This window comes from Meriones unguiculatus, chromosome 20, assembly GCF_030254825.1.
Source record: "Meriones unguiculatus strain TT.TT164.6M chromosome 20, Bangor_MerUng_6.1, whole genome shotgun sequence".
Classification (NCBI taxonomy): Eukaryota; Metazoa; Chordata; class Mammalia; order Rodentia; family Muridae; genus Meriones; species Meriones unguiculatus.
Window position 1 is genome coordinate 19,159,442 of NC_083367.1, and position 18,810 is coordinate 19,178,251.

Below are 18,810 nucleotides of genomic sequence, written 5' to 3' on the forward strand. Positions count from 1 at the left end.
CTAGCCCTCAAGCTACAAGGTTAGGAGGTTTCCAAGAGTTTGGGAATTTCCAGAGGAATTTTGGCCACATAGGAATTCAGCAGAACATCTCAAAATTACTTGGCAGAACACTTCATCTTATGGAGGTGGGTATAAGTCAAAGGTCAGTCAGGGTGTGGACCAAGATGAACCCAAGAATGTGTAATGTACAGTCCAGTCAAATTCTAAAACATGGAAGCTAAAGTTGTATAGAAAACAGAAGCAAACTTAATTTGACCTTATAAGATGGAGCCAGTTAGGTTTTCAGTATGCTGACAATATTCCAAAGTATCACCTTTCCTAAGAGCAGTCACCTGATAACTTGCCATTTTACACGAGTCTCCAGACAACATTTCAGAGTAGGAGATACCATTCCACCTCTAACTTCCACAGGTCTGTGTCCATCTTACAATGTAAAATTTACTTAGTGTGTGGAGGAATTATAATCAAACAACATGGTGGCTCTAATCACAATCAAAAACTTTCCAGGTATGAGTGATCCACCTGGAATGCTAATACTGCACAAACATTTAATCCCTCTGTCTGGCATACAGACACTCCCTCAGTAAATAGCTTTAATCCCAAACAATGAAAGTAAGGTTAGTATGTAGAAGGAATCAGCCATGTTTTAAAGTGATGTCTGATTGAGGGGCAGACAAAGTGACAAAGACAGAACAGAATACACCCAACTCTCACAAGAACGGCACAGGAAAGAGAGGTGACAAAGGCAGGCGCAGTGCTGGGACAGAGAGTAGCATGAGTAGTGCGAGTGGAAGTCTTACCCAGACAGTTTTACAGAGACAGGTGGCAGAGAGAACAAGCTAGACATTAGCTAGGACCTTTGAAGAACAGCTACAGCTTTCTCTCAGTAACTAGGAGAGGCATAGTAAAATGAATCCTGGAAAAACTTCTTTCTAAGTATCCTTCTGCAACTAGGTTCTTAAAGAAGAATATTTTTAGGAGAACTGTTCTTCATTGTCTGGCAGAAGGCTGGGACACAGCTGTCAGCTTCCAGACAAAGAACACAGGGATCGTGAGGTCAAAGGTTCTATTTCCCTCAGGAACAGGCAGAGGGATCAAGTGGAGGCCCATTTGCTAGGTAAGGCTATGTAAGGCTCCCAATCTCATAGGGAAAGGGGTTGGGGACTTGGTGTGTGTGGGGTTGGAAATGAGTTTTTCACTGTGTGTTATAGTAAGCTCTTTTAAATGAGATTGTCAGTATCAGATGTCAGTGCTGAGAGGTCCAGACCTGACATCCTCCTCTTTCCCAAAGTCATCAGTCCCAGGAACAGGTCACCAATTCCAGGAACAAGACCATAAAACCTTCTACCTAAGGAATAGCTTAGAAATAACCACAAAAATGAGAAAGTATCTTAGGGTGGAGCATCTATAGAATGCAACCCACCATCCACCTGGACAAAACCCAGTCAGGAGTTGATCCTTGTAACTTCCCTGGTACCTACCAGTTTGGTCAGGTTTAAACCAGTTTATAGAGCCCCCAAGCCCTAATCAAGCACTAGCTACCCCTAGCAAATCATTGATGAACTCATACCCTTGCTTTTGACCTGTGTCAATCATAGTAAAAATTACCTACTAACTGTTCCCGAAATTCCACTAGTTTCCTGTAAAAAGGCCTTTGTCTACGGTCACCATTCTGCCTGGATGGTAGCTCCAGAATGCTGGTCTTCTGCAGAATAAACACCTTTTGTTCCTTTCATGCTATTTGAGTCATGGGTCATTCTTTTAGCATTTTCTGGACCCTAACAGTGCTGGTGATGATATGGAAGTGTTACAGCCCTTTGTGTAAGCTTCTGCATTAATGGCAGGGGTGGAGGCAAAAGCACATGCCTGGTAGGTTTGCAGATGAAACACAGGCCTGCTGAGAGGTTCATGCCCAGTGGACCAGAAGGCAGGTTCATTGAGGTAAAGGCCCAGGGGGCCAGAAGGGAGAACCAGGCATAGCAAATGCTTCACTGGAGGTCAACACCAAGCTAATGGAAGTCTGGCAAGCGCCAACAAGCCTGGCCAGCAGGCAAGCCCCAGGAGTTCAATGACAAATGTCCAGGGAAGGGAGCTCTTCCTTCTCCAGAATAAATGACAGTCTTGGGCAGTCATGTTGGAAAGTGATGGTATCACACAACAGCTTTATTGTGTGTAAAATCAGGGATTTATAAACCTTGGTCAGTGGGAGGGCTTTTGAAGGTGACTGTGTTTGATTCCATGGGGCTAGAAGTGCTAAGGACACTTGGTTTACATGTAGTCATACAGTATCTCATTTACATGCAGTAGCATGGTCCTATCACAAGAAGGAGAGCACAGTAGTTAATTATCTTATGAGTAGGGGCCAGAATTTCCAGGTACAATTGAAGGTCATTGGTGAAAATCCAAGGCATCAAGACATCTTATTAGTAAAGATGGGTATTTCCAGGAATCCCCACATGCTTTCTGAGCAGGTTTCTTGTTAGGAAAGAGGGAGACCTGTAATCTTCCCTGAGGTCTATGTGACACTCCTTAGAGGTTTTAGGGTTCAGGTAGAGACAGTACTGAACTCAGAAGCTATCTGGAAATGTCAGATTTTGGCCTTAACCAGCAGACTCCTACAGTGAACATCTTTCAACTGTGTTGCACCCTTTAATACTCTCGGATTTGCAGTAAGTGTGACTCAGACAAATCACAACATATCCACAGGGAATGTTTTGTTTTGTACCAAAGCAAAATACTTGGCCTCCTTTAAAGGTTCTAATCTCTTTAGTTACTATCCCTACACTGGCCCTAATTTTGTACATATTTCTTTTCGGTGACATTGGAAGTTCAAGATTTTCCTTTTAAACTCCTCCCACAAGCCAGTTTCAAAGGTTAATGAACTACATAGCAACATAAATCACAGCAGTGTTCCTACTCTTGGTTCCAAAATCTGTTGGTCAGGGTCCTCTAGAGGCAAGGTTCTCAACCTGTGGGTTATAACCCTTTCACAGGGGTCACCTAAGGCCATCGGAAAACACAGGTATTCACATTATGATTCATAACAGTAGCAAAACTACAGTCATGAAGTAGCAGCAAATTAGTTTTATGGTAGGGGATGGTCACCACAACAGGAAGAACTATTTTAAAGGGTTGCAACTAGGAAGGTTGAAAACCACTGCTATAGAGGAACAGAATAGATACTGGTGGGTGGGTGTGTTCTGTGTGTGTATGTGTGTGTGTATGTATAACTTAATCTTCATTTCTCTACTTAAACTTCTTTTGCATTTGAAACCAGAAAGTCTCAGCTTACCTTCTTTACCTTTGAGGTATATTTCAGATTACATCTTCTCCTTTGGAAGCTTTTCTTGTCCTAGGGTGCCCATTCTTCAATTGCTTCCCATTGCTGTTCATCTTTCTCCTCTTCTCCTAAGTATGGCAATAATACCAGTCTCTGGGCTTCTTATCATCAGCATTCACCCCTTAGGTACTTTCGTCTAATTCCCTTGCTTTAAATGACAACTGTTACGTTCATCTCTGAAATTCTAAATCTCCTCATTTGAATATTCCTTTGATCTCCAAACTGATAAATCCAACTCCTTCTATGTCATTTCCATCTCATGTTAGGGCACAAGACATGTACTACCCACTTCAAAACTATTCTCACTGCTTCCTTAAACACAGTTTCCCTTTGCTGTCAGTCAGGTACTTACTAACCTCAGGAAACCCAAGTCACATCTCATGGCCTGATGTGTGTGTGCGAACTCATTCTGACACTGAGAAATCAAAGGCTTTGAAGACTCTCTTGTGAGGAGGTGTGTTCCTTCCTAAAAAGAGAGGAAGGGATGTCTAATCTTCATCAATTCTTTGCTAATGTTGCTTCTCCAAAGAACTAGCAGTCATGTTTTCTTTGGAAATCAGAGAGTGAGTAGGACAAGCTCCAATCCTTAATGTTTTACTTAATTCCAAAGCTGCAAGTTACATTCCTCATCTTCTGAATACTGGGTTTTATTTATCTATCAGACTATTCACAAAGCCTTTTCTTATGCATGGCTATCACTGATCTTGGAAGGGATAGCAAATGAACTATCTAAGAACACTATATTATTTTATTTGGCTTCTTTGGCGAAACAGCCTTATGTTCTCCCAATAGAGTAATTGTTTTTTGTTTTTTGTTTTTTGTTTTTTTTTTTTTTTGTAGTACAGTGTCTCATTTCTTTGACTACTGGTCTCCAGGAAATGAAGGGCACAAATTTGTGACATTGTAGTAGGAGACGAAAGCATAAATTACCCCAGGTGGGGAAATAGAAGTGGGGAGAGAGAAGATGAGGAGAGAGATAGTCTTTTTTGATCCCTGGACCTGAAATATTTCCTGTGAGAGATGAAACATTCTTCTGGCTGTCACAATTAATTTTGCCTAATAGTTGTAAAAGGAATGACCCAAACACTCAGTTTATCATCCTCAAACTACCATAATGTCTGTGTCTTTAATGTCATTTGGTATCTCATTAGACTGGACACTTCTGGCTGCTGAAGCATATATGTATATTATTTTTCTATATAGTGACCCCATATTAATATCTTAATCAGAATACATCTTTCATTGTCAAGTGAATCCCTTGGTTCAATACATCTACAAAATCCTATGATCATAATTCAGATATTTGTTGACTCCTTCATGATGTTGTTTTCCACAATGCTGTCAGCTTAGAAAGAAGGCAAATTCATAAAAAAATGTCTTAATGCTAATGAGAATGAATAATTCTCTCATCTCCCTCCGATTAGAAGTCTGATTTAATCAACTTGGTAGCAAATTACTCATTGGTGTCCTTAATGAGTGGTGCCAGAAATAAAGACTCAGCATCTACCCTGTTATTGATAGTCCGTGCAATGGGGTTAATTCATGGTCTTTACTAAAACATAGCTTCCACCCAAAACTCTGTGATTGTTGCATTCATAGTGCAAGTGCTGGGGTTGAGAAGGATAAGTGGCCTTTTCTCCTCTGTAATGTATCATTTGTTGTTCTCCCAAGTTTTAGGGCTGTTTTATTTAATATACTTTTTAAGCAACAGTGACATATGTATTAGAATTTGTCCTTAAAAGTTTAACATACTTATAAATAAATTCTCAATTCTCTAATAAAACTCAAAATGATGAGAACCAGAAATTTTGTCATTTATATTAGTGTATGTTCTAGTCTTCTCTACAGGCATGACTAGAGGATATTTTTAGATTGAATATATATCTGCTTGTCTAAATATCTGTTCATCTTGCCTTCTTTTATCTTGGTGAATGTGAGTCATGGAAGACATGATGCTCTGAATTGGCTGCTCAAGCATGTCATTTTACTTTGATCTCATCTAATTCTGACTTCAGTCCTATGACACACTTCATTGTTGAGGAAACCAGGTTTTAGAAATGGTAAAACTTCATTATCTGCAATGTGACAAAGCTGATATTTAGACCAAAGATTTTCAATGAATCTAATAAATATTCATCATACAAAAGGAACACACAGTTTTTCAAAGAATATTAAACCATCTTCTTTCCTCCATTCTCTACTCCTCTATAAAGACATTCCAATTTAAAGAAATGTTCAGATCACATATATAAAAGTCTTGTTATTTTTTTTCCAGTGCTCAGGTATATAAGAGAAGACTCAAACAGATGTGATATTAAATGAACAAATAAAAATAAAAGTGTGTGAATAAAAAAAGCTCTAATATATTCTATGAAAGGGGAAAAGAGGCAATAATGGGGAATAATAAACAGGGAATAAGTTAAGCAAGAGATATGAAAGTATAGAATTACAGGGATCCCAAGGGAGGACCACTAAAGACACAGTCTTTATTCCACCAAGCTGGGAATACACTCATATATTTGGGGACCTACATATAGCTCCAAGTATGCAGAATATGGAATTTTTGAAGCCATAAACCACATTCTAGCACCTCACTCTGCAGCTTCAAGGGGGCCAAGGATGCTTTGCATAAGCAAACAGTTTGACAGAGGCTAAGATAAGTGGTTATCTGAAGGAGAAGATTTGCACAAGCAGGCAGTTTAAGAGATAGATTAGCTTAGACATCCTGACATTGGTCCTAGAATAGAGTTGGGTAATTTTCCATGGCATCTCCATCAAGGAGGCCAAATTCTAGTTAAACCTAAAATAACCTCGGGAAGAATAAAAGATAGAGGTAACTCCACACTGTCTTGCCCTGACACAATAGCAGAGGAGGATGTTGAAGCACATACCAAACTAAGGATAGTCGAAAAAGTCATATATAAACTTACCTACTACTCTTTCTACCCTGTGGACAAAATTTTATTCCTCATAGAAACAAAGTCACTCCCTAGCAACCTCTCTTGTCTTTATTTATAGCACAATAATTAGCTGCTCCCTGCAGAGGGGTTACAGCAGTCTTGGGTGGTTCAGTGGACATGAAAAACTGCTGGAAGGCCTTAGTCCCAAGTCCTACAGTCAGCTGTCAACCTCTTCCTCTGGCTCTCCCTCAGACGCAGGCGCACTCTCAGGCAGGTCATCGTCCATTTGCTGGAATCTTCTAGTCTAGGTATCCCACATGTTTTTTGAATTCACCCATCTCATACCCAGCATGCTTCAGGACACGGGCCTGCTCTGGGGTCAGCACATCACTTTCCTTGCATACTTCCTAGTCAGATAGCAGGGTCACCATACCTTTCTTGAGGGTAGCAGGAAGGACCAGCTGTCTCAGCTGTGGCTCCACGGAATGAAGGAACTGCTTCAGGGGCCCTGAATCTAGGCTCACAGTTAAAGTCGCTTTGTTGCCAGCTCGAGCAAAATCCATTTCTATATACTTGGTGAACCTCTCAGTAAATAAGAGAAGTTTCAGTAAATGTGATAAAAATCACTTCATCTTTTTCTGCCTATTCTTGTTGAAGAAATAAGCAATCACACCTTTTTATGAGCACCTTCTCTCATTTGGAATACAGTATAGTTTTTGAGAGATTTGGCAAGAAAATCAGCATATATGAATGTTTCATGTATTGGAAAACATGAAAATGCCTAACAGCCTCATGTTACTCTGGGATTAAGACGCTGAAGTGGAAGGAAGTCTGTCTCACTTTAAATGCTAATGGAATGTTGTTCAAATGCTGATTAGAGGGAAACAAAAGGAAGAAGATTTATGATGTTTTTAGGAATCCTCGACAGAAGACACGGTGTACTGATGCCAAGTTGCATTGTAGAGCTTTAAATTTTACGTAGTGCCTCGACACCTTTGAACCTCACGGGTCCCCAAAGGCCTAACTGAGCAGTCATTCTCTGGCTGGATATGCTTCTTCCACCCCAGTGGAAAAAGTCTCCACATTGCACTAGCTCTCTGAATAGCTGCACATGCTCTACACGGTTCTGAGTCTCCTGAAGCCCACTACCTGACTGACATGACGTGGGAGAATTTTCATCGTCCTGCAGCAGGATGTGATCACTTTGTGAAGGTCACAAAGTCCATTGCTACATATTCTTCCTCCTGTAGTTCTGCTACTCACTCTACTCTTGTAGGTTACCATGCCCTGTGAGGTCCTTCAGAGTCTAAGGTAAGTTTCTCCTGAGGGATGCAGATTTGCATGACAAATATAGTGCTTTAATTCACCGACCCAAGGTCCAGGTTCTAGTGTCTAATTCCCTTGAAATATATAACAAGGTATTCTCTTTACTATCAGTACAAAAGGAGCAGGCAATCAGAGATGGCTGTATTTCAGCAAGACTGAAGACATACTTCCTTTATCAAAAGAAAAAGGAATTACATAATTTCTGTTAAAAATTCACTTCTTGTCACTGAGATATGGCTAATTCATATGTGTCAATGATAATAATAATAATAATAATAATAATAAATATACACAATAATTAACCATAGTATTTGTCAGGAAAACACCAAAAGATCAGAATAATAACTATGTTATTTCTGTTTCCTTCACTATAAATAAAAAGTACAGGAAAACCAACTTAAAAAATCTTATTTTGGCTCATAGTTTCAGAAGTTTAAATCTCTGGTCCTATGGTTGCTTGGCTCCATATTTCTGGGCTGTGATGAGACAGAAATCCTGGTGCAGATAATGCTCAACTCATGATAACTAGGGATCTCAGGGAGTAGGGAAAGAAGGAGCCCGAAAAAGGTTATACCCTTCAAAGGAAGTCCAAGTGACCCACTTCCTCCTAACTCAGCTACCCATTGTTTTATCCTCTGCAGAAGTGAAAGTTCTTAGGATCTTCTGAACACTGATACAGAGGAACACATGAGCTCTTGGAGCATCCCTTATCCAAAGCATAAAAATTGTAAGTTGTCATGTTGAAAATAAAAGATAACAGGCAAAGAAACAAGCTGGGTAGACCATCTGCAACTGTGAGTAAATAACTCTGTATCTGAGAACTCTGTCTCCATAAACCATACAGAAACAGAAATACTTTCACATACGTGTGTGTGCACATTAAAAACTGATATTTGCTTTCTATTTTCTAATGATACTTATTTTTACAGATTAATCTTGTGACCAATAATCCCTTTGATCTGTTGTCTGTTTCCTAGAAGTTCAAGGTTATTTACTAGGCTAAAGACTTCAGGAATGAATTTTCATTATCTATAATTAATGTTATTGATATGTTGTCCTTTTATAATTTGCATTCCTCGGCCTTGCTTGTCTAATAGAAAGAATGGTACACTTGGAAAAGTTAGTCAATGATAACTGCCTTTTTACCTTTTATCTAATGCTTCTGGTTTTTAATGACTAAAAGAAACACTGAATAATGTTTCACAAATATTAGCACAAATTTAATCATAAAACAACAGAAATATATACTGGATATTAGCCCTTTGTCAGATATAGGGTTGGTGAGGATCCTTTCCCAATCTGTAGGCTGTCATTTTGTTCTGACAACAGTCTCCTTTGCTTTACAGAAGCGTTTCAGTTTCATGAGGTCCCATTGATTGTTCATCTTAGAGCCTGTGCTGTTGGTGTTTTGTTCAGGAAGTTGTCTCCTGTGCCGATGAGTTCAAGGCTCTTCCCCAATTTTTCTTCTAACAGGTTTAGTATGTCTGGTTTTATATTGAAGTCTTTGATTCATTTGAACTTTAGTTTTGTGCAGGGTGATAAGAATGGATTGATTTTCATTTTTCTGCATGTAGACATCCAGTTAGACCAGCACCATTTGTTGAAGATGCTGTCTTTTTTTCATTGTATGGTTTTGGCATCGTTGTCAAAGATCAGGTGTCCATAATTGTGTGGGTTTATTTCTGGGTCTTCTATTCAATTCCATTGATCCATCATTCTGTTTCTATGCCAGTACCATGCAGTTTTTATTATTATTGCTCTACAGTACAGCTTGAGATCAGGGATGTAGATACCTCCAGAAGATCTTTTATTGTAGAGGATTGTTTTAGCAATTCTGGGCTTCTTGTTTTTCCATATGGAGTTGAGAATTTTCTTTCAAGGTCTATAAAGATTTGTGTTGGTAATCTCATTGAATCTGTAGATTGCTTTTGATAAGATGGCCATCAAGAAGTTAAACAGCAACAAATCAAGTAATCCAATTAAAAAAGGGGGTACAGAGCTAAACAGATAATTTTGATGCTCCTATTTTGATGCTGTATTTCCCCCTGATTATGAACTGCATTGAAGTGTCAGACATGTTTACATTGTAAATTTTCTATGGTGAACCATGATTTACTCAGATGGGGATGTTGGGGACTATCCCTTTGAAATGAACTCATGAGCTTTGTGAAGTTGCACACAGCATCTGTGGTATCTCTGGGGCCTTGGTACATAGAAGATGCCCAATAAATATTTTATTGGTTTTGCCTGATTTTGTTTGGAAACAGGACTTTAATTCCAGAGCTTTCATGGTTCTGTCATTAGAAAACTTAATTGGGTACAGAACTCTCCTTCTAAAGTGCTGTAAAGAAGACTCTTAACAATAGTCCAACAATAGTTTATGTATTTTGTATTATGTATGTGTGTGGGAGGTGGATGGCTGTATGGGTGGATAGATGGATGGATGGATGTATTAATGGACTGTACAAAGGCTTTAAAAATCTTTCCATGGTTTAACATGTGTATTGCTTCTTAAAGGAAACAAGGCATTTCGGACATTATTTCAATTTATTACCACCAAAATCTTTTAATGAATCATTATTACCCTAAACAAGAAACAAAACAGAAATGAAGACAAAATAATACTTGACTCAAGTGACAACACATGCTGGAGAGGTTGTGGAGAAAGGGGAACCCTCCACCACAGCTGGTGGGAATGTAAACTTGTACAACCATTCTGGAAATCAATCTGGTGCTTTCTCAGACAACTAGGAATAATGCTTCCTAAAGATCCAGCCATACCTCTCCTAGACATATATCCAAGAGAGCCTCAAGTACACAATAAGGACATATGCTCAACCATGCTTATAGCAGCTTTATTTGTAATAGCCAGAAGCTGGAAACAACCCAGCTGCCCCTCAACTGAAGAATGGATACAGAAATTGTGGTACATCTACACAATGGAATATTACTCAGCTATGAAAAATAAAGAAATCATGAAATTTGCAGATAAATAGTGCGAACTGGAAAGGGTCATTCTGAGTGAGCTGTCCTAGAAGCAGCTATATAAACATGGTATATACTCACTCATATAGACATATATTATAGGCTAGACCTACTAAAATTTGTAATAGTCAGAAGCTGGAAACAACCCAGCTGCCCCTCAACTGAAGAATGGATACAGAAATTGTGGTACATCTACACAATGGAATATTACTCAGCTATGAAAAATAAGGAAATCATGAAATTTGCAGATAAATAGTGCGAACTGGAAAGGGTCATTCTGAGTGAGCTGTCCTAGAAGCAGTATATACACATGGTATATACTCACTCATATAAACATATATTATAGGCTAGACCTACTAAAATCTGTACATCTAAAGAAACTAATCAAGAGGAAGGACCCTGACTAAAATGCTCAATCCCCATCCTGAAAGGCAAAGAGGATGGACATCAGAAGAAGAAGAGGAAGCAAGTTAGGAACCTGCCACAGAGGGCCTCTGAAAGGCTCTCCCCAGCAGACTATTAAAGCAGATGCTGAGACTTATGGCCAACTGTTGGGGAGAGTACATGGAATCTTATGAAAGAAGTGGGAAGTAGTAAGATCTGGAGAGGACAGGAACTCCACAAGGAGAGCAGGAGAACCAGAAAATTTGAACACAGGGGTCTTTCCAAAGTCTCACACTCCAACCAAGTACCATACATGGAGATAACCTAGAACCCCTTTACAGATTAGCCCATAGCAGTTTAGTGTCCAAGTGGCTTCCATAGTAATGGAAACAGGGACTACCTCTGACATGAACTGATTGGCCTGGTCTTTGATCACCTCCTCCTGAGTGGGGAGCAGCCTTATCAGGTCACAGAAGATGACAATGCAGCCACTCTTAATGAGATCTGATGGACTAAGATCAGAAGGAAGGAGAGGGAGACCTCCCCTATCAGTGAACTTGGGGCAAGGCAGGCATGAAGACAGGGGAGGGAAGGTGGGATTGGGAGGGGAGGAGGGAGGGGTTTATGGGGGGTACAAAGTGAATAAAGTGTAATTAATAAATATAATAATAATACTTGATAATAATACCTGGTGTTACTTGGATGTCATGTCTTACTTAACATTTTAAGTTCCAAATCTCGGAATTTTCTGCAACATTCATACTTTTTTTCCTATCCTTGTTCTCATCTATATTCATCATATTTAAAGGCAATGTTAAATACTGAAGCAACCTAAGTGTGAGGTCATATTTAAAATTAATAGTAATGTCAATCCAACATCCCAAAAGACAAACAAGACGACAAGGTGTTTGGCTTGAAGACTTATATTATTACATATACTGAGTATCTGTGGTGTTTAATACATTCATAAAAATACGTAAGCTAAAGACAATATTTTCAAAATCTGTAAAGCAAATAGAAAGAGAGATGGAGAAGCAGAGAAGAAATTCAACAGTAGAGCAGTGGCCAGGCCTGTGGAAAGCCCTAGAGAGACCTGATCCCTGGTGGCAGGTGGGAGAAGGGAAGAAACAGCGTGTACCACTATTCCTGTCTTGGGAAAAAACACTTTTTAAATATATGTGTATATATATTTACATATATTTATAAATTATGTATTTATATGTACATATATTTATATCATCTTTCCTTACACTCAAATAATTGATGTTTGCTGTTTAGAACATAACTAAAATGATCTATTAATAATATAAAAATCTTGATAATTAACGACACTTGCAATTTTACATAAAATATTTTAGTAAAATTTTAAAATAAATATTAATTCTTACGCATTTTTAATTTTAAAAAATCAAGTCACTTCACTGCATTTGAATTAAGTGATGTTCCCAAATATGTATTATGTATTTTGTTTGTCCTTTTTATTTTTATAATCTTAAAGATAAATGCTCAGCTGATAAATCAAGATAAATGCTCATGCTCACATGTAAATTAGCGTGTTTCAGCCGTTATTCTCAAAGTAAGTTTCCTGTGAGTGTTAGTAGACTCTAGGTAACCATTTTTGGACTTTTGGCTAAGATTAAGTATTGACTATAGCAATAACGCAGCATGGTAGATAGCATTACTGACACTAATTCTCGACTTTTCTCTGCTTTCACTTCATTTGTGCTATAATTTTGCAGTTCATCCAGCCTTGTGACTTACTTTTAGCCAACTAAATGAGACAGACATAAGGTACACAAGCTCAGAATCTAAACCGTGCAATTTTGCCTGTTTCAGCATCTATTCTTGTGCTGTTGTCATGGCTATTGAAACACTACTGTTGGGGTCATGTGCAGTGGTCTACACCTTTAATCCCAACAGTTCCAAGGCAGAAGTGAACAATCTCTGTGAGTTCAAGGGCACCTTGGTCTGCACAGTGAGTTCCAGGACAGTCAGGACTACATAGAGATACCCCATTTAAAAGAAAGAAAAATAGAAAGGAAGGAAGGAAGGAAGGAAGGAAGGAAGGAAGGAAGGAAGGAAAGAAAAAAAGAAAGAAAGAAAGAAGAAAGGAAAAGAACGAAAGAAGAAAGAAAGGAAGGGAGGAAGGAAGGAAGGAAGGAAGGAAGGAAGGAAGGAAAGAAGAGGGGGCAGGGAGAAAGAAAGAGAGAAGAAGAAATAGAAGCAGAAGCAGAGAAAGTGGGAGAGGAGGAGGAGAAGAGCAAGGACAAGAAGGGTAGGGATAGGTTGGGAGGGAAGGGAGGGGAAAAAGGGAGGGAGGAGAGGGGAGACAGGAGGAGAGGAGAGAGAGAAAGGAAGGTAAGGATTATTTCTGCATAGCCCTCATATCAGTCCAAACATGAACGGCATACAGTAGCCCCAAAAGAAATGGAGCATGAAGTACAGTGCCTGTGGTTTTTCCAGCCTGCACCAGCTAAGTCACAGTCATGTAAGGCAGCTCAGCTGAGATCCACTTCAGTGAATTCCCCTAGGAGCTGGGGCATAGTGCAGTGGGCACAGTACCTACCTGCCTCACCCGTGAGGGGCCCTGGGTTCAATCCTGGTACTGAAAAAGAAAAGTAAGATTCCTTTGTTATTCTGCTGGCAAACGAACGAAACTGCTGAGTCACCTGATTTTGTGAGTGTTGCACACTGTAGCCCTGTCAGTAGCTAACCCATGTGAGTATCAGTGCCTCACTGCTTTGGTCAATGTATGTGTGGCACCAAAGGCATCTCCTGATTCACAGAGGGACTCAAAGATTCTCTCAGTGTCTTCCACAAGCTTATGTTTATAAGAAAAAAAGTGAAAAGGATTATGGGATGTATTGCAAGGAAAACAAGCAATTTTCTTTAAAAAACATTACATTATAAATGATGAAAAGGAAATATTTCCCATAGTCTTATTCAGAAGACTTGGTTATCTTCTAATTCCCAGCTAAATCTACATTGCTGTAACATACAGACGGACTGTCATCATCAGCCCTGTATGTTACACTCATGCTGTGTGAATCTTTCTCTTACATTCATTGTCATTACACTCTCTTATCATAAGTCATAATTATGTCTTACTCCTTAAGGTTTCCCTCGAGCCGCTTTTGCCCCACTTCAGAGGATTATTAATAAATTTGTTCAAAAGTTTTCACTTATCTAAGTAATGATTTAGGACCTAGAATATAGCAATGACAAAAAAAGTATAACCTCTTAAAGAAAACACTAGTGAATGAAGATTAAAAAAAAAAACAATAAAATTGAGGCAAAGTTCTAGTTACAACTGTCCTGCAGAAAAGGAAGTGCAGTGTGAGTACCATGCATGCTGTGCTGCAATGCAGAGGTCTCTGCACTGTTTTCACACAGAGAAAACTGGCACAGGTGCAGCTCTTCTACTTCAAAGAGTTAAACAGTATTGGTGAGCCGGTGTTCTCTAGTGCACCTATCCAAACATGCCTTATCACTTCTTGTGTGCTTATCATTTCTTCCTGCTGCTCAGACACGTAAATGGCATAGAAGATCTGTATTAGCTAAAAGTCAGCCCCATCCAGCAAGGTACAATGTCATTAAGTAGCACAGACTGGCCTTGAACTTGGGACCCTCTTGCCTCAGCTTCCTGAGTTTCCTAACCACCACATCCAGCCATGAAATTAAAGCTTTCTAGAAAACTGCCATGTACATAGTTTAATCCTAGGCTGTGCCCACCTTCTATTCCCAAGCAATTGCAGGGGATGAAAAATCTCACTATATGCTACAAAGGGGATCTCAATCAGTTGCTCTCAATCAGTTAAGAATCATCCCAGGCTTTTGTGAAGTTGTTTAAATTATCAGTGTGTTCAGTAGCAGCCATCTAATTTCATATAATAACTGTTTGATAACAGCATCCCAAACACCAGAGACCCAACTTTTGTCAACTAGTATCATCACATCAGAGTTCAGCATTAAAAAAAAAAAAAAAGTGTATCATTCATTCACCTTTGGGCCCTGTTTCAGAGTAAATACCTTAAATCCCTCAGAAAACCATGACAGATAAAAGAGTCTATGGTGTAGAAACAGTTCAGGAAGTTTATTATAGGGATTTTGATTTTACACTTGAGAGAGTGGGGAAACAGAACTAGAGACAGGAAGAAATTGAACTGTGGTGTCCAGAAGCTGAGATTTTAGCACAGACCAGTGGCATCACCAGAGATGCAATGAAATTGGTAGGTTTCTTTACTTAAAGCCATTGGGGCCACGCCTCAGTAAGCCCACATTGACTGCTCACTGGATGCAATCTATCTCTGTTAATTTGAGCACATACCCAGAGAAACATCTCCTCAGACCAAGGTTAATTATTGCAAAGAAGAGTAGCTCTAAGCCACCAATAATCAATACTCTGGCTGTTGGGAAATGAGTATCTCCATCTGTAGGAATGAATCTAGGAGGTACCACAGCACCCATGGCTCCTGCCTAAGAACCATCCCATCCCCTTCTGTCTCTCACACTGCTGTTTTCTTCATAGCACACGCTGAACTTCCATCATATTTTATTTCCTCACTAAATTCCAAGTCCCATTATTCTCTGTGATTTTAACTGTCTTGGTCACAATAGTTACAGTGTATGACATGACTTTAACAATGAATATGTGTATGTATTTGTTTTTAAAATGTAGATTGTGAGAAATTGCCCCTATTTCACCTGTGTATGAGAAGGAAAGAGAGAGAATTTGTCTGTGTGCCTACTTGCTTTCTGCTAAGAATTTACTGATATAAATTTCACTGTCCTCCCAGAAGAAATCACTGCTTGGTGTGTGTTGCCTAAAACCAGCAACAGAGGTATTCACCAAATATCATTCTATTTATATAAAATATTTTTACCTGTTAAAGATTAAAAACCTCAGTGATATTTAAGCTCCAGCTCAGGAGTTATCATCAACATGCTGCTGTGACCTTGACCGACCATTTATTACTTTGAAATTCATTTTTGTATCAGAAGCCACTGGGTTCTTGAAAATTTTTGCTCAAAGACCAGCTTCATGATTTTCAAAAGAGTCACAGGGTCATATATGTGTTGGTTAATGGCACATACCCAGTCCACAAGGCTGAAAGAAAGGACTGTTTTGTGTGTGTGTGTGTGTGTGTGTGTGTGTGTGTTCTCTAAATCTAAATTGAGATGCCACCTACTTCTTCATTTATTCTTATGACTAACCACAGATGACTTTTATATCATTTTATTTATCTGAGGATTTTAATGGAAAAAATGATGATTTAGACTTGATTTAGAATCCTAATCTCACACTGCTGCCCATGAAGATCACTTCACCCATACCTTCTACTTCATATGGGAGACTACAGTGAATTCAAAAGATTTCATTTGGTGGCACATTTATTTAATTATAAAGCCTAAGTAGACAGCCTCCTGCCACTAGCACCACAGCCCTTTAACTAGAGAGCTCTTAAAAATCTATGTGCTCATTAAGCTGCTTGCATAATTTCACTAATTAAGGCCCCATGGAGCCTCTGCCTTAATTTATATACTTGTTCAATAAAATAATGGTAAAGAAAGAGATGTATCATATTTTTTGGGTGGGAAATCTCATGATTAAATAATAAGCCCAGATTTTCTGTGTGATGAATATGAAAAGGCAAAAGCCGTAAGACACAAAAGTTGTTCCCAATGATTTCATTAACAGTCTTTGCCTGATACAACCTTCCTTTCTCTTAGACTTTAAACAACCCTTTCAATTAGCACATGTAAAAGGCATCTCGATTCTATTTTCTACAGGGAGAGGTATTCTGTGGAAGATGCTATATGAGCTTAAATTTATAATTCTGTCATGAAGAAAATAATTGAAACTTAATTTCTTAGTCGATGTGTGTATATGTGTATGTATATGCACACATCGTAATGTGCATGAGTAGGTCAGAAAATAGCGTGAGGGATTGGTTCCCTCCTTTTACCATGTAGGACCTACAGAAGAAACTCAGAATACCAGGTTTGGCACTAGGCAGATTTACCCACTGAGCAATAATTAGCTTTGAACACATGTATGTATGTATCTAATTAATGTGTGTGTGTGTGTGTAGTTGTGATTGTGAGCCTTGAGGTGGATGCTGGGAAAAAAAAACAGGTTCTGTGTAAAAGCAGTAAGTGCTCTTTCATCGCTCTAGTCCAGAGGGGAACATGTAAATACATATTTGAAAATATGGAATATGAAGCATCTTAGAATTTTGTGATTCTCAAGTAACTAAAAGGGAAATCAAGTTGTTACTCACTTTGGATTAAAAAAGAATAAAGATAGGACCAATTAACAGGATCACTGTGTGCCTCATTTGGCATATGGCTCCTCAGTTCGGTTAATTGAAGAAATGAGTTCATGTCCCCACTTGATCCAATGTTGACTTAGTGTAAGAAGCAAATTTATTGTTAATGAAGTGTGGAAATAACCCTCCGGGACTTTACAGGGAGTAACAGCCAACCTGTCATGTAGTTTCATTGACATCAAGAGGGAAAAAGACAATTCCAATAGAAAGCACATGAAGTAAGTTGTGGTGTCCAGTTCAAAGAGGTAATCTGATATATCAAACAACATGTCAAAACCAAATCACAAGCAACTTTGTGTGAGAACACATTTTCTACTAGTAAGCTCCCAAGAGGATTTTAGATTGCCAGCCATCATCTTGCATTAGTAAAAGACTAATTTCTGATTAATTCTAATAATATGTGTACCTGTCACTGCAAAATGTATGACTAGGGAAAAGTGGGTGTGTCTGAGTGCACAGGACTCTGCAGGAGAGAGGACACTAGAATTGGTCCCTTCTATTGCTATGATAATGATTGCACAGACCAAACACTTAAAAGTTCCCTTGGTTGTTCCGCAGACAATACCTGGAGTGTAGTCAAAACCAAATATACTGATTTATTCTGGTTTACACTACAAAATAAGGAAAGATTTAAGTGAATCCAGGGCCAATGTAAGTAATTCTGTCATAGAAAAGCAATGTAAGCAAGCCCACCAGGCCTTTACAATGTCACTAGTACTGGTATTTCCTCAATACTGTACTATAAATATAAAACTGGCTCTCACATCTTTATTTATTTACTTACTTTTTACAATTTATTCATTGTATATCCCAATTGTAAGCCCCTCCCTCGTCTTCTCCCTGTCTCACTTTTCTTCCCTCTTTGTCCCACCCCTTTCCCCTAGCCCAGTGAAGGGGGAGTCCTCCTGCCCTGCCTTCTGACCCTAGCTTATCAAGTTCCATCAGGACTGCTTGCATCCTCTTCCTCTGTGGCCTGGCAAACCCACATCACTAGGGGAAAATGATCAAAGAACAGGAAACAGAGTTCATGACAGAGGCAGCCCCTGCTCCCCTTAGGGAACCTAGACCCCCTGCTCAGATGTAGCCAAAAGGCAGGTCAGGCTCTAAGAGCTGTTCTTTTCTGGAAAGGAAATGGAGTGGTGATGGATCTAGAGAGAGGGGAAGTAGGTGGTGGCTAGGGAGAGTGGAGAGGGGAAACGATGGTTGGGATGTATTACATAAGAGAAGAATCTATTTTCAATTATTTTTTTTAGATGAGGCATAAAATATACCTTCAACTCTGCTATAGTAAAGGGATGTCACTGATCTGATGCAAGGAAGTGGGATTCAGTTAGTGTATAAGAAGATGTGGAAAACAATTAAACTGTTAATTGTACAGTTTCTTTATGGTATGGTGAAGATTCATCATCTTGAGATTCATTGACAGTGATGGAACAAAGAGGAGTTCATGGACCCAGCAAAAACAGGTACTACAAAGAAGCATGCATAACCCACCCATCAGTTTCATTCATTTCACCTTTCCTGTCTTAACATCATAAAGAAAACA